Raw genomic sequence first — 18,050 nt, forward strand, 5'->3', positions numbered from 1 at the left:
TAAGAAAAGTCTTTGGAGGCCAGGATACCTGCAGTCCCTTGCCTAAGGCTCTGCGTCTGTTAGGAAGAGAAAGCCTAACTGAGAAATCCTTTCTAAAAATTGAGTCTGACCTATTGCATCTAGACCCACTGGCTTCTTCTCCTGTGTTTGTGTGTCTTCACACTTTTCTCATTATTTGCAAAACAGACAAGAAGGCTACCTTTCCTTTGACAAGATAAAAATAAAAAGTAAATAATTTCCTCAGGAAACCCACAAATTTCATTATTCTGTTACTCAACAGTCTGATGTAAAACCCAGTCATCAACTGAAAATATAAAACCAACTGTTCATATTCTTACGCCCAACACTGGAGTTTTATTTTTATAAAATTTTAATAATTGATTCTATATCTAAGGTTTCTATAAATACCTCCCTATATCTCCTGACCACATAGCATATCTTCAGATAATGAAGTCTCCAAAGAATTATAGAAATTATAGCCTTCCGATAAAATACTTATTGACTATCATTTTGTTCCAACACAGCAATCAGAATAAATAAAATTTAAGTTGTATCTTGAAACTGTCTAGTCATCTGCAAAATAAAGTCTGGATCAGTAATTTTTTTTTTGCAATTATTGTCAAATTTAAGAAACATAAAACAAAAAACAAATGTGAGATAACGTAAAATAGCCAAAATACAGATCTCACTTTGTTCACCGAATTCAGCCCTTAATAACTGTTCCTGCATATTGTTCAGAGTTTCAAACCCTTCGTGTGCTTGACAGCTTCTTACTAGTAATGGATTATTTCAAAGTTGAATTGCCAGAATAATATGTAATGTAAAATCGTGCCCAACTACCACCCACATGCAAATCCATTATTCCAATAGTCTTGTGGGATAGTAATCCCTTACGTTAAATAATTTTCCAATCCTTTCATGGTAAAAATAATAGATAAGTAGGAAATGAATTCAAACCTGCATTCTGGATATCTGATTCTTTATTAGCTTATAAGGTGATAAAAGTTGCAGTATAGTTAACACTTCTTATATCATAGAACTGGCAATACTACTATTAACTGGGAAGGAAACCTAGAGCCCCAGAGAAGTTATTTGGCCAGAGAATTGGCTAGGGAAGGTTCTGAAGGTGTACTTTCTTCATTTTTGTGTGTGTGTGGTGATTTTTTTTTAAAAACAAATGCTGTTTAAACCAAATGCTGTTCTTAGGACTCAAAAAGATCATAGAACAACAACTTACTTCATTGTAAGTATGTTTTCTCCTTTTCCCCAAAACCTGTTAATTAATTTGAACTAGTTTGAGTTTTTCTATTGTTCCCTGTTGCTAGCCAGCAAACGAGAGAGAACAGAGCAGGAGCCCTAGAAAACAGATAGCAAAGGTCTCCAGATTCTAGATGTTCAGGGATAGATTGCATTCACCATGTATGTAGTAGAAAACAGAGTGATTATGCTTTAAATGTTTCAAAGTGTTGCTTCTAAGTTTTTGAAGGAAAGAAAGAAAGAAAAGGATAGAAAAAAAGAAAAAGATTGACATGACCACATCTTATTGATTCCAATTTTAATCTTGGTAAAAACAAGATGATTTGGTCACATACAGAGGTGAGCCAGTTAGACCACTTCCACACTGGCCCAGATCTTGGCTGTGGGGGGAAGTGGAAGGAGGGGTCAAGGTGGATCCAGTGATGAAAATGAACCTTCCCTTGGGAATAGCTATTTGTGAATGCAAGTGATGTCTGCCTCATTTTGTGAAACAATGAATTCCCTCTAAATATTGTTTGTAGGAAAGTGCCAAACTGAAAATTTCTGATATTTCTGATACGGCTCAGTTTTCTTTAGCCAATGTTGATGCTCTGCAAAATGCATGAAAAATGACAACCAGATCAACAGAAATGACCACTGTGACATGCTGGCTCCACGGGAGTAATCTTTTCTACAGAAAGCTTTGTAGCCATCTACATGTTAGACGATGTTGTCCTAAAGCTTAGGTCAGTATGGTTACATTGACCACTCTTCAACAAATAACCCTGTTAACATATACTTGCCCCCTCTCTATTCACACATCACTAATTTGCCTGCTGTATCTTTTATTCAGGTCTTCTAAAGTAATTAATTACAGATGTATAATGTGTTAAACATGTGATGTGAAAATATACACATAACAACTACACAGTTTAATAGCTAAGCCTGCATTTAGACTTTACTAGGTGCAGGCAGGTACTGTGCTAAGCACTTTACACGTGTTATTTTATTTGAATGCTCACTAATCCCATGTGATTGACAGATTAAAATTATCCCAAATTTATATATAAAGAAGCTGAAGCTTAAGCAGGCTAAGTAAATTACAGAAGATCACATGGCCTGTAAGTAGCAAAGTCAGGAAAAGGTAGCGGGAGAAGCCAGGTACACAGGAATGCAAAGTTCATGGAAAGGGCACTCGGATGTTCATAAAGTGATGGAGGGGGGCAGGGGAGGAGCACCTGGGTGGCTTAGTTAAGCATCTGACTTCTGCTCAGGTCATGATCTCGAGGTTCGTGAGTTTGAGCCCCACAACTGACTCTGGGCTGACAGCTCAGAGCCTGGAGCCTGCTTCAGACTCTGTGTCTCCCTTTCTGTTCCTCCCCTGCTCGCAGTCTGTCTCTCAAAAATAAATGAAGATTTAAAAATTTTTTAAAAATAGTTTATAAAGTGATGGGAAGACAGAGGAGGTTTCTAAGCAAAAGAATGGCATGATCTGATCCGTGTGTGTGTGTGTATGTATGGTAAAATATACATAATACAAAATACAGTTTTAATCTTTAAAAACAATTCAGTGGTATTAAGAACATTCATATTATTGTGCAACCATCACCTGCCATCCATCTCCAGAATTTTTCTTCTTCCCAAACTGAAACCCTGTACCCATTAAACACTAACTTCCCATTTCTCCTCCCCCCCCCCATCCCCGTCTCTGGTTACTACATTTCTACTTTCTGTCTTGAAAGTACTCTGTCTAGAGTATCTTCAACTCTAGATACTTCATATGGGATCATACAATTTATACTTTTGCATCTGGCTGATTTTATTCAGCATAATGTTTTCTAGGTCCATCCATGTTGTATCATGGATCAGAATTTCATTCCTTTTATGACTAAAAAATATTCTACTGTATGGATACAATACATTTTGTTTATCTAATGGATTAAATAACATCTATTATCAAAATTAATTTAATTTGCTTTTTACTTTTTAAACATATGGCTCTTAGAAAAGGAACGATTACTTACGTGACTCACATTTGTAGATGACATCCTACGTCTCTGGACATTGCTGCTTTAGAGTCTTCATACACTTATGGAGAAGCATGGAAAAAATGACCTTAATAATTTTTTAAGTGTCATGGGGAAGAATGGAAAGTGGGCTGTTTCTGATTATAAGAACCCCCAAGAACAGAACTATGCCCTACACCGGCACAAAATGCCCCAGAAATAGCATTTCTGTATGGAGGATAAATGGTTTTATGGCCAAAGAAAGCATTTGTTATAGTGAATTGTTCACCAAAGAGAATTCATTGAAATCAAATCAACAGCTCATTCGTTATGGAGGGTGGAGGAATCTAATGGGAAACAGGAACCATTCGCTCACTGCTAGCCTGAGGAAGATTAAAATGAGTGTCAAGCAATCAGTAGAACGAAACATGAATGTGTTCTGTAAAACGTTTATTAACCTTTCTAAGCACGACATCATACTATAACAGAAATATTTTGCTGAGAGCTTTTTTTTTTAAGTCACAAATCTGGTATAAAAAATCATGAAAGCTGAACCAAAACACACCAGCAGCTTGAGAAACATTTGAGGTACAGGGTGGCATTCTCATTCACCATCATTCTTTTTTTTTTTTTTTTTTTTTTTAATTTTTTTTTTTTTCAACGTTTTTTACTTATTTTTGGGACAGAGAGAGACAGAGCATGAACGGGGGAGGGGCAGAGAGAGAGGGAGACACAGAATCGGAAACAGGCTCCAGGCTCCGAGCCATCAGCCCAGAGCCCGACGCGGGGCTCGAACTCACGGACCGCGAGATCGTGACCTGGCTGAAGTCGGACGCTCAACCGACTGCGCCACCCAGGCGCCCCGCATTCACCATCATTCTTATTCAGAGAAGCATGGACAGAAAAATGCAGACATTGAGGGTTTGATTTGAAATCTGACCAAAAGATGTAGTAGCCTCCAAATACCCAATTTAGAGCTGGTGTGAGCTCATATGATGACATCCTACACACACAAAACCATATTCCATTTCTTTGTTCCCAAATCAGTAGAGCTATGTCTGAGCTGTTTTACTGGTAGCAAGCCATCTACTCCCTCTTTTGAAAGAAGACAGCATTGTCCTCTTGAGAAGTCCAAACGGCTTGGTGCACAGAGAACTTGGGAAATCAACATTCATTTATTACTGTTACCCCAAGGCCATTTCAGGCCAATGGCATGCTTTCAAAATCTGAGTTTTTAATAGATTGCTTATCTTCTTGTGTGCACCTTTTAAAACTTCTGTGTAGCCTCTCCTTTCAGCATTGTGTCAATCTTTCAAAACATTAAAATAAAAAGCACTCTCCATGATTAAAAATTCTTCAGTCCATGTTGCAGCTACTGTCCATATTCTGACCACAAGCCATCCTCCTTGTGAGTTTCAGAGCCTGTGGGATCTGAAGATCTGCATATCTTCTTACCTGCCGCACCCACGGGCCGAGAGAGCAAGGGTATATGTGCAGCATTATAAAGGAAAAGCTCTGCTTTCAGACTCACATTTGCAAATTACCACAAGAAACTTTCTCTAAGCAATTTATTATTTAGGAATGATAGGACATAAAGGAGAGTAATGATATATGGTTACACAATTTGCATACGATCAGGTGACACTGCACGCAAGAGAGAACTTGAACGTAATTATCTGAATTTAGGCCGAGCTCTGATTACTAAATTTCCTGCTGGTTGCCTCGCAACATTCGTGTTCCAGTGTAGGCTACTTCAACCTTCTGGCCCCTGCTGAATTTCCCCATATAATCTTTTTCCTTAAGGAAAGGATTAGACCCATTTGCCTTTCTGAAGCATAACTCCATGTGAGCAGCTGGAGTCTGGGGGGGAAGAAACTGCTACCGATAGACAGAAATGACCCATCCTGCCACCCCTCCTTGTGGCCGTGTTGATGAACATGTCTATTACAGAGCCTGTCATTCCAGAGAGCCAAAGGCCAGGATGGAGAATACACACAGCGTCTCCGGGGACAGGACAGCATGCTCCCACCAGCCCACACGTCGGGGTCCTGTGTTCCACAAGAGCTATTATTGATGAGAATGCAAACGGGCTCAGCAGAGAGCCAGCCGGAGGGGAGAATGCCCATCAAAGTGCTGTGTGATACCTACTTTTCTTTATGAAGTTTTATTTCTCAGCTCCTGACACAGCCTATACCTAGTAGGTGTTCAGCACTCCATAGATATTTCCTCCTGAATAAATTTAGTCCCTGGCTCCCAGGAGACCACATGGAACTGTGACACATAACAAGTCAGCTACACTTACATGTTCTGTGAAAAGACAGTCCTTATATGAAGTTCTTGCTATTTCTGTTACTCAAAATATGAGCCCTTTTTCATAGTTTCTCTCGCTTTGTGTACACAGATTAGAGATGAAGTCCTTCAGTTGTTTGTAAATCTCTACAGCAGGACATTAGCATTCAGAAGCAACTATGAGGGAAAAGAAAGCCATTATGAGAATCCAGGACCCAATAGTAAGATATTTCTCAGCTGTCAAGCAAATAATTTACAACATGGAGTATGGGGACAGGGGCGGGAGCAGGATTTGGATTTTAAATAAAGCAAGTATGCAAACTAGAAGATTATGGTCTCGAGTAGGAAAATCAATGGGATGTTGGAATTGTGAGATATCCTCACAGGCTTAATAATATAAAACACCAGGATCAGAGAACAGATACGGGGTTCTGGGGAAACCACAAGGTTGGGAAAGTCGACTTTTGCTTGAAATGTACATTTCCTGGAGCTTGGGAGGAAGAACAACAGTGGAACTCTGCCAAGGGAGGAGGAGGGAGAGGGAGGGGGAGAGTCCTTTCATTAAGATCCATCATCTTTGACCTGAAATCAGTGCCCTTACCTCTCAAAAAGACAGTACAGTATTTTTCTCCCACTACAGGTAACTTTTACTCATCCCCCTCTAGTTTTATGAGCAGTTGGACCTTTCAAAAATGTTTCAGCTGTGGAAGGAAGGGGGTCAAAAATGGAAATTTGTCTGAACTCGTTGACCTCTACAAATTCTATACAATTTGTTTAGGACAAAATATTACACCTGTATTTCACTGATCTTATGTCCCAGGCTTCAAGTTCACAGCAATCTATATTCGATAAACATGCACAGAAAAGGAAATGGATAGCGAATCTATCATCAAGGCAGCCTGCTGTCAAAATACATGAAACCAACAACACGGAGACTTCGTCTCTTTCCTTCCTTCCTCCTTTCCTCCTTTTCCTTTCAAGCATGTGTTTATTCTACACACATTTATTGGACATCTAATACCCTTCACATATCCATTGCCAGCTGATCTTTTCAGGCCAGGCACATATTTGCATTTTATTTTCATATCCAAAAATCTGCCTAAAGTTGAGCAAACTTGGGCTGAAGACACGGGGATCCACTCTCAGCGCTTGGGTGTCCCAGCACCTGCCAGTCGCGCGTCCCCGGAATTGACGACATCGTGTTTTCAATTTTCTTCAATAAAGCAATGAATCTGGCAATTTGCTGGCCTGCTTCAGCTAAACAGAAAGGACAATTTGAGAAAGATCATAGTTCAGGCCCAGTCAGACGGAAACGATTGAAAACAGAGAGCTGGCCGCTATGTTTCCCCAATGCAGCTTGCTGTCGCAGTTTGACTGACAAACTGACTTTTTTGAGGTGCTCATGCCCATTTCAGTCAGAGTTTATTGAAGGTGATTTTGATCTTCTCCATGAGGCCACAGCAGTGGCCATGCCATCTGTCACCTTGATTGCATCGTGGATTCTCTGGAGAGAGCGCCATGGCTCCTGATCATTTACAGATTGTGCTGCTTTCCCCTCCATAAGGACCACATGCACAGAGCCAGATGGTGAACATGCACGCTTATTATAAGTCTTTATCTCCGTGCAGGAAGGAGAGGAACCATTAGGTCTCCCTCAGGAGCTCTGCTCCTCTCTACCATCATGCTGCTCCTCAGCAAATACAGTCTTCTTCAGCTGTCATCAGCCTACCTCTGAAAATTAAAAAAATAAACAATAATTCCATCAGCCAAGGCCGGGAAACCAAGACTGTACAGCAAACAATCCCCTTGCCTGGCCTTCCCTTCTTTTCTCTAACCTCCCACTTGCCTGACTGTCAGCACAAGGTAAAAACAAGTTGTTTGCGAATGCATCATTAATGTGTTGCTTTTTTAAGAGGTCAGGAGGGCCGGCTGCTCAGAAATAAAGCGACATGATCCTATTTTCTGTTATTGGGATCATGGCTTCCATTGTATTGGCCTCATTCTTTTTTATTTAAGGATTTCTGGTTCGTTTTACATATTTTACAATTCTACATTGTTTTTCTACAATAATGGCAGGAAGGGGACCACCTGTGTGTCAAACATAAGGGACCGAGGCACTGTTTACCAAGAATGGAAAACCCCAAGTACGATGGAACTCTAGAAAAATTTCTTTTAGCAAACTCTCCATTGCAAAAGAGACATAATGTGGAAGGCTGGGGACACGTCTGAAGAGCTGAGCAAGCGCAGCTCAGAGAGCCAACCGATGGCTGTTAAAAATGTGCAACTTCTCCCAAACCACCATTGTCACTTACTGTTAGGAATTCCGAGAGGGTCCAAAAGAAAACTAAGTGAAACTGTAACACGTGCAAAAATTAATACTGACAAAATAACACGTTATTTGTAAATGAAGTGATTCTCAACTTTTTGATTACATAGGTGTAACTTACATATAGTAGAGCACTTACATCTTAAATGTATATTTTGGTTTTTACATATAAATACTTACCCAGGGCCGGATATAGGACATTTCCAAAACTCCAGCAGCAGCGGGCTTGTGATAAATAAATAAATAAATAAATACTTATAAGCAGATTCACTAAGAAGCCCATGTCCCCTGTCTTCACTGCTCTTTCCATAAACAGTACACCTGAGATGAGAAGTCTCTTCTCACATGGACACTCTCTCTCTCTCTCTCTCTCTCTCACATACACACACGCACACACACACACACACACAGAAGAGAGAGGGAAAGAGAGAAGAGCTTGGCCTTTGCCACCAGGAGACCCCAGCAATGTAGGAAAGCCCCGATCAGTGAGCAGCTATATGCAGAATCTAGGGAAAGCTTTTCAGTGACCCATAACCTTGAAGGCTCACCTACATGAGTCATTCATTTCGAATAACTGCCATGTTAACCCAATGGTTGCAATTACTGAGATCCAATATCTTCGCTCACACACTAAATATAAGTGATCCCAGAGCCCACTAAGTCACATAATCTCTTTGGTTTATGTTAAAATGGCACAGGATTTCTCTCTCCGTGAAATGCTAAGTCCACAATCTCGTACACACCATTTCTCAAGGATCTGGCTCTTCCCAATAAAGTATTAGCCTTTATTGGGAGTGCAGAATAAGCTACAACAGAGTAGTTGTAAAAAAAAGTGACTATGAGAAATCACACACACACACACACACACACACACACACACACACACAAAGCTGCTTACATCTCCTCAAAAAGTAATTGCATCCAAATAACTTCCTACACCAAGCCCAAAGTTATTCCACTGTTATTCCATTCCATGTCAGTTGACATATTAGGGACCTTTCCAGTGGATAGTTGAATAAAGACAATAATGTATCAAACAGACCAACTTCATTTTTGTAAGTTCATTTATAAAACCCATCAACTTCCATGATGGTACGGCTTTATTTACATTTTCTGTGAAATAAAACAACTGCTCTTAACAGAATAAAGTCACTACCAAATATTTTTAGAGGAAGAAATTTAGTGTGGTTTTAATCCAAGGCAAATGTTTTTTCAGAGAAGAGGTTTATTCTTAAACCAGCTTTTTTTTTTTTCACTTTGGGGCATTGAGGAAATGTGTGCCCATAACACTGTGTGAAGGTGTGGATATGTGCAGGAAATGTGTGTATTTGGGAGGCTCTTGTGCTCACTATACTTGAGATATTTTGCAAATGATAGTTAAACACAAGAAAAAATTAGTCATGTCTGTCTAAAATAATTCCTGGTCCCTGAACATAGCACATGGATTTTTAAAAATACCAGCATTCTCCCCAATGTTTATCCTTTTTCTACCCAGCACAGATAGGAATAAGTTTGGGATTAGCTCTACCCTAGTTAAACAGATGATCTTGATCTTTGTAACATCACATTGTTCTGTGCTTTTGGAGCAAAAACCATTTATAGGGATGCAAATTGAAAACCAAATACGGTTCACCCTCTCCAAAAGGAAAGAAGAGAATCAGAAATAATATAGTGCATTTGATTAAAAATAAAAATGTAGTTTTATAAAGTGAAAAAGATTACTAGGGCCCAGGAAAAGGAAAGGGAAACTGGGCTTGATTACTTAGTGTTAATGAAACATGCTAAGAGAGAGGAGACTTCCTGGCCCCCATGTGGGGAGAAGGTAATCCTGCAAATCTGGAATGTTTTTATTTTGTGTGCTGGTTCTGTCCCTTCTAGCAAGGCTAGGCTGAAAAGCTCAGTGCGCTGCCCCCACCCCCCTCCCTGCCCCCAACTGCGGCCTCATGTTCAGGTGCAGGGAGAGGCCAAGAGGGCATGGAATCAGGCTGGGGTTGAATTGCAGCCTTTTTACTTGGCCTTGTACTTCGGCAGGTTGCTTACTTTCTCCCAGTTTCACATTCTCTATCTGCCAATGAGCTAAACAATTCCAATCTCCCAAGTGAGGATTAACTGAGATGAATGAGAAAACATCTCACATGTATCTGGTGCGGACTAAGCCCTTAAAGCATGCTATGACTGAAATGAAACCAGAACAGGCGTCACCATTTCTGGTAAAAGGACTACAAATACATACACAGTGCAACAATGAAGATTACTAGGTGTCAGTGTAGAAATCATATTTTGTAAAGCAGCCAGAACTGTAAATGCATATTTGATGGCAGGGAAGTGGGCACGGTGATGAAGAACAGACATCCTGCGTCCAGCTGTAGGCTCCACCTGCCATTTGGTAACCCTGAGACCTTGTGCACGTTACTGAAATTCTCTGTGTTCCCGTTTCTCCACCTGAAAAAGGGATGACAACGAGGAACGTACCTCAGGATTAGATGAGATAATATAGGTTATGTGCATCGCAAATCGTAAACACTGTAAAAGTTAGCCAGCGTTCCGACTGCTCCGATGAGCAGTGAAATAGCGGCTCGTGATTTCATCCTTTGCTAACTTTTGGCTGTGGCGTGGCCATAAAATCTCATTGCAGCTCAAAAGCCCAGGAAACTGACCAAAATTCATTGTTCACTTTTATTGGCTGTTTTTGGTTTCCAGTGTTTGCTAAGTTGGAACTATTGTTTATTTTATTTCATTGCTGCAAACCATACCTATAAACTTACTAAGCTGTGTCCCATCTCTCTCTCTCTCTCTCTCTCACACACACACACACACACACACACACACACACACATTCTTTGGGCAGGGTAGGTGTTGCTGGAGCCATCCAAACCCACAGCCATTACTGAGACAACACCTCCACAACAGGAGAAAGAGTGGCATTATTTTGGACTCAAAACTAAAAGACTTGGATATTGGCCCTAATTCTATTGCTTAACCTTGGATAAAGCACTTTTTCTCTCTGTAGCTATAAAATAGGTATTGCAATGCTTTGTTATTTCATGGGGTTGCTGTAATCTGTGAAAGGACTTCAAAACATCAGAGACACAATACAAGCTTAAATATCAGGTATTCATATTCTATGTTGAGACAGCATCACCACCAAACATTAATGAGCATTGTACAGATTAATGAAGATTTCATAATAATTGTGTAACCGTCAGAGATAAGATTCTAGTTGGGAAGCAAGAACATCAAAATCCACAGCCTTCTGAACCACTAGGCCAATACGGAGCAATAACTAAATTCTGCTCCCAGGGTCTCAGGAGTTCCTAGATCAGGTGATTTTGATTAATAGAGTGGACGCATAGGGCTCACATTTTAATTTTGCTTCTTCCTATCTTTGAGAATACTTCCAATATTATATTTTCTATCCTCCAAATAGCATAAGACCCAAATGAAAGTAAATCCAACAAAATCTGCTTAACTCAGGCTGCTTTAAAATAAGAGTTCCTACAATGGGACAGTTGGTCCCATCCTGGTTTAATATGTCTGCAGTACAAAGGGTCTTTGCTGCCTCCTGTTCCTGCAGAAAAAGGAGCTTATTAAAATAAATGTAGAATAGAATTTAAGCTCCTAATAGGAATGGAAAAACAATAATTATTATTGTTTATTAATAACAAATAAATCTATTTTTCAGGTTATTTTTTATTCTTACACTGTAACTTAATTCAGTAATATTCAGATTTCAAGGGTTACTTCCTATGGATGTAAAAAATGGAAATAATTATTTTTCCTTAAAAAGTTCCAGAGATTCTTTTAAAGAATGATATGACAATAAATAGGCAGTTACAAAAATAAATTCAACCTATAATGAACAAAGTAATTCAAATCTAAATAGCATTAGAAAATATAGAGGCACATAACCTTTTTTTTTCTTTCTCTCATTAGATAAAGTAAGCATTAGAAGCTAATTGATTATGATTAAAAAACAAGTATTTTGGGGGCACCTGGCTGGCTCAGTTGGTTAAGCCTCCAACTTTGGCTCAGGTCATGTTCTCACAGTTGGTGGGTTCGAGCCCTGCCTCCGGCTCTGTGCTGACAGCTCAGAGCCTGGAGCCTGCTTCAAATTCTGTGTCTCCCTCTCTCTGCCTCTCCCCCACTCATGCTCTGTCTCTCTCTCTCTCAAAAATAAACATTGAAAAAAAACTTTTTTAAAAACAAGTATTTTTAAATAATAATATCATAGTGTGTAAAATATCAATGTATGTGTTTGTGTGTACATGAGTGTATGCGTGTGCGTGCGTGTGTGTGTGCCTGCTCAAGCCAAGTTCAACTAGCAGGCAGTGATCACGCGTCTCATCTTGTGAATGGCATTAGATATCTTGTTCAAAATCTCTGATTAATCTGATTAAGCTAGTGAGTGAATAATCCTTTAATCCTCTCAAGAATACAGTTTATGTCTGCTGAGTGTCAAATTTAAGACTGGTAAGCTGTAAATACTGAAATTTAAGTGAAAGAAAAGGAGAAAAAAAAAAGGCAGCCACCCAAAGTCAAACTGTGTCGCCTCTTTTCTGGATTCTGTCTTTTGTGGGTGACCTTCTCGGCTGAAACGAGAATGAGGAACATTAGGAAAAATAATAAATCATCCTCCAGCAGTGGCTCTGTGGCAGGGAGCGTATCAGTCACCGAGGACCAATCTGCTAGCATGTGCTTCCCTTTCCCAACCAGTTTAATTATAAATTAATGGATACTGCCTTTCGCTTCTCATTTCATTCTGAAGCAGAAATGCTTGACACCAGATATTTATTTTATAGTTGGAAAACTATCTCAGAAGCTGAAAATGGCTAAATATTTTCACAGAATCACACAAACAAACAAATAAAAAAAAAAACAAAAAACAGGAAAAGGAACATCCTTCATTAAAATCCCAGTCAGAGGACTACATGTTGGAAACTGCTACTGCATTTAGAATACCAGGGAGTTTTAAGTCGAATGAATTGAGGTGCCTTGATGATGCTTTATAATTATGTATCAAATTTAAATAATAACAAGTCGGTGTGGCAAGGTGGTCAGAGGAGGACAGTGGTCATTCTTTTGCTGCCCAAGGAAAATGAAAAGTAAAAATAATAATAATAATATTTTGAACTAATGGGCTTATTTGCTTAGGGCATTTGATCACTTACGTTTTATTATTATTATTATTCTTAAATATGGTTTAATACTCTTCTCCATTTCTGTATGGAACAACACCAAGATTCTGCTTAGGATCTCTCTGTAGAGGGTATAGAGAAGGCAAAGGCTATGGTTTTCACCCCCTCTTATTTATGTATCTGTATGTGTAAGGGTAATACATATCAGCATATACTGATACACACATTAACATATAATGCAATATATTGATGACATACTTTTTTTTAAGAAAAGTTTATTTTAAGAGAGACAGAGAGAATGAGTGGGGGGGGGGGACAGAGAGAGAGGGGAAAGAGGATCTGAAGTGGGCTCTGTGCTGACAGCAGAGAGCCCTATGCAGGGCTCTTACTCAAGTACTGTGAGATCATCACCTGAGCCAAAGTCAGCCACTCAGGAGCCCCTTGACCACATACTTTTAACTGGAGAACAGACATATTATCCTGATCATAAGTTTATAATGTCTGTAGCCCAAAATTTGCTGTGAATTTGTTTGCCGGAAACATTTTTTGGGTCAGTTGCTTATGAAAATCACCCCCAGCAGGCTAGAGCCTGCTTTGGATTCTGTGTCTCCCTCTCTCTCTGCCTCTCTCCCATTCATACTCTGTCTCTCTCTCAAAAATAAATAAATATTAAAAGAAAAAAAATTTTAAAGAAAATCATCCGTTGCCCCTAAAACCCTTAACTAATATCTGCTACAAGGGCAAAACTGGTACAAGAGATTAATTTGCCCCTCAACTACTTTTTCATTTACTAATTTAACAAGAGTCAAAGGGATCTGATCTCATTAAAGTATTGGCCAACCCATAAAAGTGGAAAGTCCATATTATCCCTTAATTCCTCACGATGTGAGGAAATGAGGCAAAGGAAGAATATCCCTCCCAGCCTGAGTGCAGCTCCAGGATCAGTGCCACAGTCTGGGAAGGGATATAAAGACCAGATCAGCTCATTCTGCTCTTTGCTGTTTGGGCTCTACTGTAGCCTCTACTTGTTGACTTTTCCAATGAAAATTGGAAAACCTGGAGAAACTGGGTGCTCAGCAATCAGATAATGGAAGGGAAGCATGCAAAACAACCTTCTGACCTTCTCTATTTTTGCCTGAATGGAGGTGGGATGGTTCTAGGTTTGCCCAAAATATCTGGAGGTAAGACAAGTGGCAAAGAGCTTCTGGCCCCAGCACAACTAGCCACACCCTCAGCCATCTGGATCTCTCATCCCAGAATCTGCCAACCTTTGTGAGCAAAGTGTGTTGTGGTGCTAACTTCAGCATCTTTCTGATGTAATGTCAAACATCTGGCAGAATCTAGTATTGTTGGTCCTTTATTTTTACTAAGGTAGGCAAATGTCTCACATCTCTGGTCCATGTGCTTAGCTCTACCTCTTTCTTCCTGAATACTCAGTGGTAACGACTTCTGCAATTTTGACTTGCTACATTATCTATTGTCTTCATAGGTTTTTAGACTCTTATTAGCTTTAACCAATCTGCCTTTGACTGTGAAATTTCTCTCAGCACCCTAAGCTGGAGATGAGCTAACACCTGATTTTGAAGGGCAGGACCAAAGCTTAGGCCTTGAGAAGCACACACCCCATTACAGCTTCTGAACTGAGAGTGATCCAAAGTCAGAAGGGAAGGTTTAGAATTTTTTGCAACGTCTCTTGTAAGGCGTTAAAGAATGGACTGGAAAACTGAGAGTAGTTCTCAGTCAGTAAGTTGTGCAGTTGGGAAGTGAGTCCACGAAGATGAATCTCATACTGGTAACAAATTATGGAATGACCTTGTACTTTCGTTCAAATGGTAAGGACTTTCTTAAAACTCCAAAGAGTAGTGTTTACCAACTGTGTAAGATAATTTCTGAAATTATTTTACATTGAACCTAATTATGAATATTATCTAAGAGAATATGTGTATAAATTGTGCTATTTGTAATTTTTTCATTTTGTACACATCCTCTAATTTACTGTCTTTAGATCCTGTTCTCACCTTCCCATAATCACTGTCACTCATATTACAGAGTAACAGACACACTCTTTTGCCTTTACATGGCGTGCAAGTTAATAGCCCTCTATTTTGCCATTCATTTACTCATTTATTCACTCAACAAATGTTTACTGAAAGTTTGTTAAGTGCATGGACATAAGGAAGCTATTTAAAATGATGAATGAGAAGTGGGATTCAAGATGGCAACATGAGAAGATTCTGAACTCATTTCCTCCCATGGACATATCAAATCTACAGCTACATACTGATCATTTCCCTCTGAAAACTAATTCAACTGCTTCTCCACAAGAGGATAAAAGGACTACTACATCGAGATGAGTAGGAGAGGTAGAGACACAGTTCCACCAAAAACCCTACCCCTGTGCCTCGATGCAGAGTAAAGAGGGATCTCACATGTCTGGCACTTCTCCCAGCGGAGTGAGGGATTGGTCCCCCAAATCAGACACCAGAACCCTTGGGATCTACATCAGAGATAGAAGCCCCCAAAAATGTCTGGCTTAGAAAATCAATGAGGCTAATGTCCAAGGGATGCAAAATGCTATAAAAACAGATTCTCTTGTTAAATAGCTCGTGGGCAGTCTCTCTCACCCTAGGATCTGGTGAAAAAGCACTGATTTGAAAAGTGCCTCAACTGTATATAAAGGAGATTCATTTTCTGGCCTGGGGGAATCTGCTGGAGGGGCAGGGGACAGTTGGGAGTGCTCTCCAGAGATGGAAGTACTGTGGATTCCATTTGTGTGCTCTCCACCTATCCCACTAGTGCTGGTGGTATATTCGGGCACGGCATCCTCCCACTGCCTCGCTGAGTCAGGAAGGGGTAAGTGGTCATGACACTATCTCGCTGCCTTGCCAAGGCCAGAGAGTGGAGGCAGCTGCAGTGATGCCCTGCTCCCTGGCTGGGGCAAGTGAGCACCAATGATTGTAATAGCATTCTTCCAGTCCCTTGCTAACATTGGTGAGCATGGGCAGTTGCAACACTCACCCTGCACCCTGGCTGGGACTGGCAAATAGGAGCAGTCATGGCATTCTTCAACCTCTGTCCTGGGGCAAGCATATACCCATAGTCAAGGCATTCTCCTCCAACATTGCTGAAGCCAAACAGTCAAGACATTTTCCCACTGCCTTTTCTGAAGCCGGTGAATGTGCCCCAGCCCCTATATTTCCAGCTGCCCTACTGAAGATGGCTGGTCCACATAAACCACACAGGGGATGCCATGTTTGCCTGGCCCTTGTGGCCAAGGGGGCTGGAGTTCCTGAGCTCCAAGAGGTTGTAACAATCAGAAGGATAGTCTTGGCAGCCCCTACCCCCCTGCCCAGGGCTCTGCACAGACAGCAAACTGAAACACAAGCCCAGTCTTCCCTTGAAAAAGGCCTATTCTTTTATCCTGTACCTTCAGCCTAAGGAGCAAGGATTCAGTTTTCTCACACATCTAGAGGTTATGGAGGTACTCCTAGGAATGTGAGCAGAGTGACACCATCATGGCACACTCCCTTGGCAAATACCTCTCAGAAAGGAGCTTACACACACATCTGGAGTTCCAATTTTTACAACCATCACCCAGGGGCAACCTCCAGATCTCCTGGTCTGGAGGCCAACAGGGTTTACAATTGTGGTCCCACAGGACTATGTATATTTGCATATTTTAAAAGCTGCTGCCTGAGGCTCTGGCTTCTCATCAGCCTGAAACTAGGTGCTAAATGAGATTCCTCCCCTAGGAACACAGACAGGTCTTGGCATACCCTCAACAACAGGGACACATCAAGAACAAACCAGGCTGTTAAGAGGTAAAATGTGACATCAAAAATATAAAATATGAGGATGGAGTGAGTAAAAATGTAGAGTTTGGAATGTGTTCAAATTTAAGTTGCTATCAATTTAAATAGACTGTTATATACATAGGATGTTACATGTGAACCTCACAGTAGCCACAAATCAAAAACATACAGTAAATGCACAAAAGAAATTGAGAAAGTAATCTTAACAAAACACTGAACAAACTCATCATACCACAAGGGAAGAGAGAGAAGAAGAAAGGAACAGAGAGGAAGTACAAAAACAGCCATAAAACAATTTTTAAAAATGTCAATAAGTACAGGGCACCTGGGTGGCTCAGTCAGTTAAGCATCCAACTTTGGCTCAGGTCATGATCTCATGGCTCATGAGTTTGAGCCCTGCATCAGAATCTGTGCTGACAGCTCAGAGCCTGGAGCCTGCTTCAGATTCTGTGTGTGTGTCTCTCTCTACTCCTCACCTGATCACACTGTCTCTCTCTCTCTCTCTGTCTCTCTCTTTGTCTCTCTCTCTCAAAAATAAACATTAAAAAAATTTTTTTAATGTCAATAAGTTAATGTTAAGTTAATAAATTAAATGACATACCTATCACTAACTACTAACTACTTTAAATGTAAATGGACTAAATTTTCCAGTCAAAGGCTGTGACTAAAAAGAGACTGCTGCCTACAAGAGACTCACTTCAGATTTAAAGACACACAGAGACTGAAAGTTAAGGGATGAAAAAAATATATTCCATGCAAAGAAAATTAAAAGAAAGCTGATGTAGCCATACTTACATCAGACAAAATAAACTGTAAAACAAAGACTCTAATAAAAGACAATGGATGGCATTAAATAATGATAAAGGGGCCAATCTAGCAAGAAGATACACATTTATAAATATATATTCACCCAACATAGAACCATCAAAATTAGAAAGCAAATATTAACAGACCTAAATGGGGACAGAAGAAAACTGGAAAAAACACAAAAACCTGAATATTAAACAACATGCAACTGCACAGCCACTCGATCATCAAGTAAATAAAAGGAGAAATTTAAAAATATTTAGAAACAGAAATATGACATACCAAAATCTATGGGATACAGCAAAGGCCATTCTAAGAGGGACATTCGTACCAATAAATAAGAGAAATCTAAATAGCTCAATAAATAAGAGAAATCCAAAACCAATAAATAATAAGAAATAAATAAGAGAAATCCAATTATCTAAATCCAATTATCTAA

General features: G+C 39.9%; 1 long non-coding RNA gene across 3 annotated transcripts in view; it reads right to left on the bottom strand.

The window, feature by feature from the left end:
• Positions 1–6,936: 6,936 nt before the first annotated feature.
• The window catches only part of LOC132664132 (uncharacterized), a 146,290-nt gene continuing 135,176 nt past the window's right edge, over positions 6,937–18,050 (bottom strand). For all 3 annotated transcript variants that reach the window (XR_013553400.1, XR_013553402.1, XR_013553401.1), the window contains 2 exons: positions 10,091–10,299; positions 6,937–7,262 (listed from right to left, as the gene is read on the bottom strand). This is a non-coding gene — a long non-coding RNA (uncharacterized LOC132664132). The remainder of the gene's footprint in view (positions 7,263–10,090; positions 10,300–18,050) is intronic.

The sequence above is a fragment of the Panthera onca genome, chromosome F2 (assembly GCF_046562875.1).
Source record: "Panthera onca isolate mPanOnc1 chromosome F2, mPanOnc1 haplotype 2, whole genome shotgun sequence".
NCBI lineage: Eukaryota > Metazoa > Chordata > Mammalia > Carnivora > Felidae > Panthera > Panthera onca.